Raw genomic sequence first — 13,594 nt, forward strand, 5'->3', positions numbered from 1 at the left:
CCGCCTTTCTTCACTCAATGCTACACCATGATCTCCTCTTTACTCTCTCTCTCCGTCCAGCGTCCCAGCGGCTGCTGCTTTGGGCGAGGCTTTGAATGAGCGTGTGTTCTTGGACTCGTGCCAGCCTTGCCAAAAGGATCTTTTCTCAAGGCACACACGCTCCTAGCTGCCATAGCTAGGTGTGTGGTGGTGGTAGAACAGCTTTTTTGTTCAAAGATCCTCTCCTGCGGTATTGCGACCGTGCTGCTCTACAACAGTACTAGGATTTGCCGCAAGCGCCAGCACTGTTCCCCAGCTTTGCTGCAATACAGTAGTGCCCCAGTTTTCACTCGAGGCTGGTGGTGCTGGCAGCAGCAGCATGGGGGTGGCATCGCAGGCGAGATTCCTGGGCCTTTCTGCCTCGTGGAGCGGCGGGAAGAGTTTCAGATTTGACCGCAGTCCTGGCGGAGAGAGAGTGGGGGAAGAAAAAGCTTTGGCTGGCTCAGTTTCAGTAATGGCGGTATGCCTGGGGAAAATTGGATGGGGATGAGGAGGGGGGAGGCCGCGGGTTGCATGCCGGGTTGGGTCGATCGGAATCCGCGGCGTGTGAGCAAGGCTCCACCCGCTAGGGGGGCTATGTATGGCCTGCGGCACCTGCGGTACGCGGCTGGGCCTCGCCTGCCGTGGTACGTCCGGCTGAGAGCCTGACGGACGGTAGGACGGACGGACGCCAGCCGGTGGGTGGGGAGCCATGTCGTGGTGATGGGACGGTTGATGTGAGGGCGGATGGGGGCATCTGACGGCTGAGATCCCCTGCCGCCGGTGAATTCCTGCCCCTCCCGTGGGAGGCAGCGCGCCCTGACGCGTCTGCCTAAAATAATATTTTCTTTCAAGTTCTCTGCCTAAAATAATCTTGTACTCTATCTTAGGGTGATTGTTTTTTGCATCGACATAATCTTATTTCTCCTCTGGCCCCTGGCCGTGGCGAGCGGCTTGCGAGTCTTGAATCGTTTCAAAAGGACGCCCAGAAAAAGGCCAACACAATTTTCCAATTCAAAACAATCTTGTCAGCTATCTCAAGTTGAGTTGATGAGTACTTCTTGGTGAGGAAGAAGAAATAAGTAAATAAGATAGTATTAAATTTTTCAATATTTGTAATTTCCATACGTTCTCACCTTGTCAATAGATCGGGATAGTGATTGATGGCATAGAGTTTTGATAGAAAACTCGTATCAAAATCATACCAAAAGAAAGTCTCGATTTGAGGAACAGAATATAGGTCCATGATAGAACACAGACCGGTAAAAGAAAGGAAAGTAAGCATAGTCTTCATTGAACCGGAAGAACAATTTGATTTTCCGTCAACAAAGTAACGCTGTGCAAACTCATCTGATCCCTGTTTGGGACTTCTTCTTCATGTCACGAGCCGGAGTCGAACCGGCGCTGAGTTTGATCGGCTCCATCGATCCACCATCCGCCCGCTTTTCATTTTTCGCAAAAAAAAAGAGCAGCGAAGGGAATCAATCCTTGCACCTGCAACGTGCATTCTGCTACCGATAACCAGCCTAGCTAAGTCTTTTATGTGGTTACTGATATGTTACATCTCCTTTTATCGTATTACTACTCCTTTGCATCTACAGCCAAAAAACCTAGAAAATAAATTTGATGTGTGTGTGTGTGGCGCCTTTGGACTCGGACCCCTGAGTCTCTCGTAACTAAGCTCTGGCCCATTAGCCTGCTCACTTAATTTTCTGTTGTTGTCTTACCCCCTAATTTTATGCTTTTAAATAGCCCATTGATTATAGTAGGCAGTTTTTATATATAGTATTAAAAACGCTATTGCCTCTCTCCATTATGGTAGTATGTCTCGTTGTCTTGCTCCCATTTCTACCTTGTCATAGGAATGTAAATAATGGGCTAGAAAATTAAGAGGATTGAAATGGGAGCACACAATCCTCCATTCAAAGACCAGAGCACGCAACCAATACATGTCATCGGGCTCCTAGACTTGATAACTTTGGTACAGAAACCACGATAACTTTGCCTCCATGGATAGAAGTTGTTGAAAACATACCATCGATAACTTCTTTGTAATAGCATGATAATATACGATCCGGGACTTGATAACTTAGGAATAAACACCACGATAACTTTCACTCGTGGAAAAAAGTTGTTGAAAACATACTCCGGTAACATCTGTGTAAATAACATGATAATATAGGCTCCCGGACCTGATAACTTAGGTACAAACACCACGATAATTTTGACCCGCGAAAAAAAGTTGTTGAAAAAACACTCTGATAACTTTTTTGTGTGTAAATAGCATGATAATATAGGCTACCGGTCCTGATAACTTGGGTACAAACACCACGATAACTCTGACCCATGAAAAAACTTGTTAAAAACATACAACTGATAACTTCTTTGTAAATAGCATGAGAATATACACTCTCGGACTTGATAACTTAGGTATAAACACCACGATAAATTTGACCCGTAGGAAAGAGTTATTGAAAACATACTCCGGTAACATTTGTGTAAATAACATGGTAATATAGGGTCTCGGACCTGATAACTTAGGTACAAACACCATGATAACTTTGACCCGTGAGAAAAAGTTATTGAAAACATACTTTGATAACTTTTTGTGTAAATAGCATGATAATATAGGCTCTCAGTCCTGATAACTTAGGTACAAACACCACGATAATTTTGACGTGAATATATTTGTTGAAAACATACCACTGATAACTTCTCGTGTAAAAAACATGAGCTGATAACATGGAAAAATGTTGTTAAAAAATACCTCCCAATAACTCATGTGTAAACAACATGATAATACACGCACATGAGAGCTGATAACTCATATACAAATATCGCGGTAATTTTTGGACCGAGGGAATGAAAATTGTTGAAAAAGATACCCTCGATAACCTTTGTGCAAGATGGTAATATACACAAGAAACCTGATAACTCGCTGCAAACATCATAATCACTTTTTGACCCCTAGGATAAAAGTTTGTTGAAAACATACCCCAAAACTTTTGTGTAAATGACACAGTAACTTTTGTATGACAGACGTGACAAGTCACGGACGTGGTAACTTTTGGTCCGAAAAAAAAGTTATGAAAACATATCAATATATGATCTAGTTTCAAAGATATCGTCAAGATGATTTTTTTTGTGAAGACGGTTTTTTAATCGGGGTGATGGTTTGAGCTACAAAATATTTTAAAGTTTGGAAAAAAGAAAGAATCTAGAATGACATCAGCTTTTCGTCCTTTAGTGCATATATGCATGTAATTAGAGAAGGGAGTGCACGTGAAAGAAAAACTAGTCATTCTAATGCATGCATGTATATAATTAGAGTGAAGTAAGAATCGTTCTTGCCTATTGCTAAAATCTAAACGTTTGGTAGTTATAAAAATCCTAAATTTTTTTGAGATAAATGCTAGCACATGTCTCCAAGACAGATGTAGTTCATATGGGCTCGTGGATGACCATAAGAAAATGGGACTGCCCAAGGGCAAGTCGTCTAAAATCAAATTTGAGTAAGTTGATTTTACCCCTATTAAAAAGATTAAGTTGTTTTTTTTCAGTGCAACAGAATCATAAATGACTTGAACTAATTTGGGTAAGTCAAATTTTTTTTGTAAGAGCATTGGGCCCTTTGCAACCACAAAACAAAAGCCTACCGGATACTTGGGCTTGGTCTGAACATAACATACTTGATGCCTAATAAGACATGAGATAAAAAAATAAAAAATAAAGGTTTCTAAGAAAGAATGAATTAGTGTCATTGTAGAATTGCTCAAACGAGTGTATGATGGCTTCTCTGATGATATGCCAGCAGGAGCAACAGAAGCGCCCCATGAACCCATCCAACCTTGGCGCCTTGTCAAGGGCATGAACTTAACCACCACCTTGATCTCATCGGCGAAGAAAGGGCCATCAAGGTGGGAGTGATCCATAGGACCACTCAAGGCATTCTCGACTCAATGGAACAACTCCTCGATGACTCGCGTGTTGACAGAAGAACCTAGTGTTAGCAACCCCATGAGCATACGCTTAAGAATTCTATGCGGCCCCACTTCCTTGGGGGAGATAGGCCTTGTCTTTTGCTTCCACATTGAGTCGTTGAATGGTTTCCATCGTGATGGCGACCTGCAACTTGTATTCCCAATCCAACGATCGTTCCAGTGTGTTAGTGCCTTCACGACGACCTTGAGCTTGTCAACGAAAACCCTTAAGAGATTCCCTGAAGCATGGATTGAGTTCCAGGCCCTGGAAACCACATCCAAAAAACTACCAAACTTGGGTGAGAAGCATTCGAATCTCAATCTTCGCCCAGTCTTGACCTCCATTGCCAAGTCCAACAACAAAGGACAAAGATGAGATAAGGCCGCCCCCAATACCGAGCAGAGACATAAGGGGTAGAGCTCCTCCCACGTAATAATTGTGAAAACATGGTCGATTTTCTCCAACCTGGGTTGTCCCCTCTCGTTGGACCATGTATAGCTACGACCATTGAGATAAATTTTCTTGAGTTCCGGCCTATTCAAATTTCCTCGGATGCAAGCAATCACGCACATGTTGACAACCACATTATTCTTGTCCTGAAGGTTAACAAAGAGGTTGAAATCCCTAGCCACGATCCAAAGGCTAGCATGCAAATCACAAACGTCCATGAGTACCTAAAGAAACGTAGCCTTCGCCTCATTGTCCGTTGGCTGATAAACACTCGTGAAGCAACAAGAGAGGTTGGCGAGGTGGAGAGAGATGAACGACAGTAAGAGGCGCAAGGCCGATGTAGAGGAGTGTAGGCTTTAACTCGTGGAGGCCCAATTGATGCAAGACATGGTGGTCGAGGATAACCGTCTCATGATGATTGATCCAAATGGAATGGATGAAACGGTAAGAACGTTTGAGGAGACGGTGTGATAAAAGATCTTGGCATCTAGAATGACATGGAGAGGAGCATACTTGGGAGGAGGGAGCGGTGCAAACTTGGGAGTACCAAGTGATGCCGATGACGTGTGATCATTGGTGTCGGCTGAATGTGTGCATAATGATCTGCTTTTGGTCGAATTTTGATTTTAGTTGAACTTTGGTCTTGGATGATGGTTCATGTTTTGTTCATGCATTTGGGAGCCTATGCCATGTTAATTTCAAATTTCAGAATATGGTTTGTAATCTTGTTTAAGTGTGTGATACCGACTGTAAAAAGTTTGATCTATATTTATATGGCTCCGATGGTCCGTGTTGGAGGACTTCGACGGTTTGGTGGTCCGAACGGTTGCGGGAGGTTTACAGGTGCACCTTGAAGATACCCTAAACAGACTTTTGGCAAAAATATGGCTTCTAAACCAAACATGGCCTAAAATCATGGATCGATTTTATTATCTTCGGGTAATTGACAATGGCATCTACGTTTGGTGTCTTTGTGCTCTCGCGGACTCACGGTGCCTTCTCCAAAGAAGTCACGAGTGTTGAACAGTGTCGCGCCCGTCTAGTCGCGACGAACGAAAAGGTCATGTCTTTTCCCACTAAGGCCTCCTTTGGTTTGGAGGAATTTCATAGAAATTCTAAAGGATATGATTCTTATAGTATTTTTTCTTTTAGAGCCCTTTGGTTCATAGGAATAGATTCCTATTCCTACATAGGATTGATTCCTATCCTCCACATTTTATAGAAAAATAAAAATGAGCCTAGGCTCAATGGAAAAAAAAATTAGTGTCAACCAAATGATATCTTGTTTCCTATTCCTACTCATAGGATTTGCGACACATGTCATCTCATTTTCTACAATATTTCTATTCCTACGATAATCCTATCCTATGAACCAAAAGAGGCCTATGAGTAATACGCCGTATCTACCTGGCCGTCGGCCCAGTTGCAGCACTGCAGCGCGCGCGGGTACAGCTACAGCAACACACGGGGACAACAGGCGCGTAGGCCACTGCTGCTACTAGCCAGCGACGCGGCCGGCGGCCGATGGGACGGACGCGCGTCTATGTACCGCACGCGCGCAAAATGACCTCGCGCGTCCTTCCGCCCGGTATGGCGGGCTGGATGTCTCGTCGTGTCGCGTGCCTCCTTTCGCCTGGACATGTATTTCCAGTGTGATATTTTCTCGTACATTCGTACTTTGCTCTCATGTTTACTAGTAGTATTTTCTTTGTTTTTAATCAGTATTAGCAAAAAGGCACGTGCGCTATAAAAAAAAAATCCTCTCATATCTTTAGGTGGATCAGTTGAACAAACTGTGTATGGCCAGTTAGCGGGTTATGAGATCAAACCCTACCATCGGCTCTTTTATTTTTTCCAGCTCACCAGATGTGGTCCACAGTGCGCCATCAGGTGAGCTTTCTCCGATGGACCAAAACAGATGGCAAGCAACGAAACTAAATAGCATACGTGAAATTAATTGAAGCGAGACCAAATAAAACAAGAGCTCCTCTTTGACGCTCATTGGCGTCAAACGAAGCAGCCTCCGTGCAGAATTTGCTAAAGGTCGCAAATGGGCCGCCCATTCGCAGGTAACGAATGAAAAACTTCACGAAAAAAATAAGCCGCAGTGCGGAGTCGAACTCCTTAACACTTACTACAAAACTTGGCCACTCGGGCTGGCAACAGTTGCAAGCTAAACCACAGCGCTGACCATTAAGTACGCAGCCACAGTTCTTACTACCACTGTTTCTATTTGTCTTCTTAGAGATTTTAAATGGACTATCACATACAGATGTATATAGACATATTTTAGAGTGTAGATTCACTCATTTTGCTCCGTATGAAGTCACTTGTTGAAATCTTTAGAAAGACAAATATTTAGGAACGCAGGGAGTATTTTGCATGATAAATTCGTTTTTTTATTTTGCAATATTTCTTGGAAAATGCAACTAATGTTTGAAAATGTGCAAAATTTCAATATTTGAACAAACGCGAACAAATTTTGAGAAGGTGAACAAAAATTGAAAAACATGAACAATTTTTCATATACGCTGAACAATTTTTAAATATACATTGAACATTTTTGTAATATACTCTGAATAATTTTTAAATACACACACTAAAAAAAATTTAAATACACGTCAAACATTTTGGACACCGATAACAGCCGAACGTTCGGTCTGGGGAGGCACCAGACCGAACGAATCGTTCGTACTGAAGGGTAGATCGCTCCGAACGAATTCGTTCGGGAGGAGAGGCCCCCAGCGCGAACGCCCCACGCCCCCACCTGTCGACCCTACAGCCCGGTAGCTAAAGAAAGCCCAACTTTTTTTTGCTGTGGCAGATTAAAGCCCAGATTTTGCACTGCTACCTAATAAAAATGTCATCAACTCTAAAAGCAAAAGAAAAATAGTCATGGCAATTTCCATCATGGAAACAAAAACAAATTGCCATGGAAGATTCATAGTTAAAAATGCCATGCTATTTTTAATTAAATTTCCATAGATTGTATGCACAATTTGAACACAAAATTATGTGTGAGGAATTTGCCATGGTGTGGTAGTATAAATTGCCATGTTTAAAAAATACAATTTCCATGGCACTAAAGAATAAAATTTGCATCATGAAAATTAAAGAAAAAGAAGGGGATTTGCTATGGTCCACGATCTCAAAACATAAATTTACCATGGATTAAAAAAAATATCCCACTACCTATAATGAAACGTTCATACATGGCAAATTTATTAAGTTTTTCTTCAAAAGAAGATGGCAAAATTAGGAGACTTTTTCAATAAAACAAATGGCAACTTTTTTTAAAATGCAACAGATACATGGATTTGTTGAAAAAAAGATGGCAAAAAACTCATGAAAAATAATTTAGGAAATCTAGAGTAGATGACCAAAAAGTTGCCATGCTATATAGTGAATGAAATAAAAAATTGCCATGGGGAAACAAGCTAAATTTATCATGGCAATAAAAGTTAAATATTTTCCATGGCGATATAGGTAAATTTGCCATAGTAAAAATAAAAAAGTTAAATTTGCCATGGAAATAAAAGTTAAGAGTTGCCATGGTGATTTAGCTAAAATTTGACATGTCAATTAAGGTAATTTTTGCCATGGCAAAAATAAAAAAATTTAATTTTACTATATACCTAAAGACACAAAATAATGTGGATTGAAAAATGCCATGGCAAATAAAAAGTAAAATTTGACATGGATGTAAAAGTTATATTGCCATGGCAAGTAAAGAAGTAAATTTGCCATGAGCAATAGTAAAAGTAAAAAAAGTTGCCATGTATGTAAAAAAAAGTAAATTGCCATGTATCTAAAGGGTAGGTTGCCATGGCAAAACAAAAAAGGTTAATTTGGCATTGGCAAAAGAAAGGGTAAAATTGCCATGGCAAAAACAGGGTAAATTTGCCATGGCTATAAAATTAAATTTGCCATGTTGCAAAAAAGAAATAATTTCACCATGCCATTGTTACAAAAATTTGGCATGGTCCATGCGCTAGAGATGTCATGATGCACAAAATAAAAATTGCCATGACAATGAACTCTATTTGCATCATCTCATAAAAATGTAATTGACATGGCAAAACATTCTTGGATGGACTTTGGCAAGGATACAACGAACCATGGCAATAAATGATTTTAGTTGCCGTGACAAAAAACACATCTATAAATGATTTTAGTTGCCATGGCAAGTTTGCCATGTTTTTGAACATCTTAAAAATAAAAAAATTGACATGTTTGCCATGTTTGTAAACATCTTAAGTTTGCCATGTTTGTAAACATCTTAAGTTTGCCATGTTTTTGAACATCTTAAAAAAGAATTTTGACATGTTTGCCATGGCAATTTTGCCATTTTTCCCATGGTCTATGAACTAAAATTTTCCGTGATCTATGAACTAAATTTGCCATTGTTATTTGCCAAAGAAATTGTCTTTGTCTTGGCAATAGAAGTAAATATTCCATGGCAAAAACAAAAAAGTTTCAATTGCCATGGCCAAAAAAATTGTTTGCCATGGTATGCTTGATGTAGTCAATGATTGTAGGCTTCGTTTCTTCTTCATTTGTATGGCCATGTGCAATGAGCCAACCAGCCAAAACATCACACTACTGAACCAAAACAGAGATTGTCTCGAACGATCGATTAGATTTGATTGAATCAACATGAAGCAACATCAGATGAGGTGGATTAGCAGCAATTATGAATGTCCGATATGCTTGGCACTCTGTTCTACACTTCTACTACTTGTACTGAATGGCAGTGCAAAAACACAATTGAAACAAAGCATGGCAGAAACAGAAACAACAGTGATGGAGTGGATCGATCAATCAGACTTGCGGCTTCAACAATTATCGCATTGATGAGATGGATGGATGCATCTTGTACCTCGATGAAGTGCCAAAAATGGAGGGGTCAACAGCTGACGACGCTATTGATGCACTTGGAGCAGAAGCGGGAATGACTGCCACCCCCGCTCGACGTCCTCCATAGCCGCCGGCTCCACTCAGCGACCGTGCGCGACAACGGGAGCAACCAGCTTTCGCCCCCATCAGTAGATGCTCCTCCCTCGTGTGTCGCGGCAACCTCCATAGCTACCGGCTAGATGCAGACCTCGCGCATCCTCACCGCCGCACTCGCACGACCCGGCAAAGCAACGCCGTGGACTGGTCCCCGCCGACCGCGTTGCCAGGGCCTGGCAAGCGCCAGGATGTGGTGGCCGGCACGACCGGGACCGCCACGCTGCTCTCGCGCGCGCGTGATGCTGGAATGCACCTGGTCGTGCATCCCGCGCGGCACGAGCTCCAACTCGTAGGAACAGCTTCTGCCGGCCGCCACCTCCTCCCCGCGGGCCATGACCTCGCCGCCGCACTCGCTGTCGCCTTTTCCCTGCAGGCCGCAACTTTGCCGCCGCACTCGCTGTCGCCTCCTCCTGCGGGCCGCATCCTCGCCGTCACCTCCTCTCGCAGGGCCGCAGCACGGTGCCCGGCGGACGTCGCTGTCCCGCACCCTCGCCGCCACACTCGCGCCCCACACGCCGCTGCTCCAATCGCCGAAGGACCCTGCCGTTGTAATCGCCAGAATGGGGAGTGGGTGAGGCAGAGCTCGCTGGGGAAAGGATAAGGTAGGGGAGTAAAAAATCGTTCGCATCAATTCGCTCTCAACCCGAACGAGTCTCCTGTGATGACGTGGCAATGGGAGAGCATCAAGATTTGTGCAACGGGTACGAGCGCGTTCGGCTCCATGTCCAGAAAACCCGAATGTTCGGGAGTTATCGATTCCGAACATTTTTGCGATATACATTGAACAGTTTTTAATACATAATGAACATTTTCTTATGGTAATTTTACATTTTCTTAAAGGTACGATGCACAGTTTTGCAATACACATCAAACTTTTCGGATAATATACAAAAACTGTGAACAGATTTTGAAAATGAGAACATGTTTTGGTATTCCGTACAGTATTTGATCTTTTACAACAAAGTATTTGAAAACAGAAAAAAGGAAAGGAAAGGAAAAAAAGAAAGAAGAAAGAAAGGAACGAAAAAGGAAACAGAAAAGAAAGGAACAGAAAAACTGTAGCGCCTAAGTGCGCCGGCCCAACTCTGAGCACCTTCAGCTGAGGCATGACATTTTGACGCCCACGAGTGTCAAATAGGATCCACCGAATAAGGCGGGACGAAATCAAGAATATCACCTTCATTTAATAATAAATATAGATATAGATATAGATTTCAGTGATCTAAAGAGTCTTATACTTTACAGAGGGATTACATATTTAGCATGACTTAACCTTCTTTTGCCCAGTTTGCCAAAGTTTAGCATGACTTAATCCTCTTTTGAAAATTGACCATTTTTTGTTACACCATCCACCCTGACGTTGGGGTTGTATGGGAGACGTCATGGTCCATGGCATTTTACTGCTTCCAAACGACATGGTCCGTGGCGTTTCGTCTCCTCTAGAGACGCCAAGTCCGACAAGAGAGACACAATGAAGGAAGCGCCATAGACCATGGCATCTTCCATGCAACCCAAACGCCATTCAATTGCATCACCCAAAAAAGTCAGAATGCGCTAATTTTCCAAAAGGGGTCAAATCGTGCTAAACTTTGGCAAAATTGTCAAAACAGTGATTTTGTTCCCCTTCGTTGATGAGAAAATAAAAAGCTTCTTGGGTTGAGCTTGGTTGACTTCTAAAATAAGCTTAGGCAGCAGCCAACAGCTGAAGCACTTCCAAGCGACCAACCATGTACTCCCGCGTGCACCGTCCTCTCTATGGCTGGCCGGCTCATTTTGGTTTTTCGTCTCACATGTTTTGGGAAGGTTCTAGAACATTCCCTGAAGCGGTTTTTTCTTCTGGTTTTTCTTTTGTTTTATGTTTTTTTCTTCTGGTTCCTTAAGTTTTATTTTATGATTTTTACATTTTCTTTTTCCAAACCCCTAAACTTATTTTCAAAACTCATGAAAATATTACAAACCGTGATTTTTTTGATCGAATTCGTGATTTTTTTCGAAAACCAGGCACAACATTCCAAATTCGTGATTTTTAAAATACGTTAAATATTAAGAAATAAGGGATAATTATTCAAATTCCTGAACATTTTGATATCCCAGAATATTTTTTAAAATTCATTTACATTTTATAAAAAGTAAAAATATTAAAATTTGTGAACACTTTTTCCGAAATTCGACATTTTAAAAAATATTATTGAATTGTTTTTAAATTTGAAACTGATTTTGAAATTAATAAACATTTTTTCTAATTTGTGACTTTTCTGAATAGGCGAACATTTTTTGAAATGAACGAACGTTCAGGAATTTTGGAACATTTTTGTAAATTGTGAACATTAACTAGGAATATTTTAAAAAATGGTTCAAATTAGGGCTGCTTTTCTAATTTGAGATTTTTTTAACCGGGACATTATTAAATTTGAGAAAATTTCCTTAATTTGCAATATTTTATGAAATTTAGATATTATATAAAACTAAAAATTGTTTTTTAATACAATAAATTCTTCAAGTTTAGGAACAACTTGTCAAATCCAAGAACATTTCTGAAATTTGGGACCATCATTTGAAATTCAGACTTTTTTGCAATTTAGATTTTTTTCAAATTCATTGACATTGCCTTTGTCATTCGGAACCTGTTTGAAATCTTGACAATCTTTCAGAATATGAATCTTTTTTTAATTGCTTATATTTGTATTGAAATTCCAAACATTTCTTGAAATACATGAATATTTTTAAAGAAAATCAGAAGAATTTTTAAATCATGAACATTTTTCAAATTGAAAACTATTTTTGGAATCCCAAACATTTTTGTTGAATTTGAATATTATGAACATCTACTGTTATTTTAAAAACAAAAAGAAACAAAAAAGAATAAGTGAGAGAACCAAATGAAATGAAAAAAACAAGAGGCAGCAGCCCACAGCTGAGGCGCTTCCAAGTGACCTACCGTGTACCCTCCGCGCGCACCGTCCTCTCTATGGTTGGCCGACTGATTTTGATTTTTCTCCTCACATGTTTTGGAAAGGTTCATGAGCATTCCCTGATGCTGTTTTTTCATCTGGTTTCTCTTTTGTTTTATGTTTTTTTCTTCTGGTTCCTTCAATTTTATTTTATGATTTTGTTCTTTTTCTTCTTTCAAATACCTGAACTTATTTTCAAAACTCATAAAAATTTTACAAACCGCAAATGTTCTATCAAATTCGTGAACTTCTTTCAAAGATCAGACACAACTTTCCAAATTCGTGATTTTTAGAATATGTGAAATATTCAGATATAACAGATTTTTACAAATTCATGAAAATTTTCTGAATAGGAAAAATAATTAAAAAATGTGATTTTTTTCTGAAATATGATATTTTTTAGAATTCTTGAACTGTTTTTAGATTTAAAAGTGATTCGAAAATTCTTGAAATATTTTATAAATTTTTATTTTTTTAATTGGCGAACATTTTTTGAAATGAACGAACATTTTGGTAAATTGTGAACATTAAATTGCAATATTTTTTTCAAATGGTTCAAATTAGGATTCATTTGTGAATTTTTTCAGGAATCCGGGATTTTTTTAAAAAATTGGGACATTATTAAATTTGAGATTTGTTCCTTAATTTGCAATATTTTCCGAAATTTAGAACATTATATATAATTCAAATTTCTTTCTTTTAATACGAAAACATTCTTCAACTTTACGAATAACTTGTCAAATCCAAGAACATTTCTCAAATTTGGGACTATCATTTGAAACCCAGACCTCTTTTGCAATTTCGATTTTTTTTCAAATTCATGGACGTTGTTTTTCTCTTTCGGAACTTGCTTGAAATCATGACTATTGTTAAAAAATTGATTTTCTTATAAAATTTATGTTATTTGTTTTGAAATTCCGAACATGTTTTAAAATTCATGAACATTTTCTTGATATCCATGAATATTTTAAAGAAAAATAAAAAGAATTTTTTAATTCATGAACTTTTTTCAAATTCCAAACTATTTTTGAAGTCCCAATCATTTTTGTTGAATTTGACGATCATGAACATTTACGGTTACTTTAGAAACAAAAAACAAAAAGAAACAAAAATAGAATAAATGGAAGAACAAAATGAAATGAAAAAAAAGGGGGGCCTTGCCCGACTTATGGGACGGCTCA

The sequence above is a fragment of the Triticum dicoccoides genome, chromosome 6A (genome assembly GCF_002162155.2).
Source record: "Triticum dicoccoides isolate Atlit2015 ecotype Zavitan chromosome 6A, WEW_v2.0, whole genome shotgun sequence".
Taxonomy (NCBI): Eukaryota; Viridiplantae; Streptophyta; class Magnoliopsida; order Poales; family Poaceae; genus Triticum; species Triticum dicoccoides.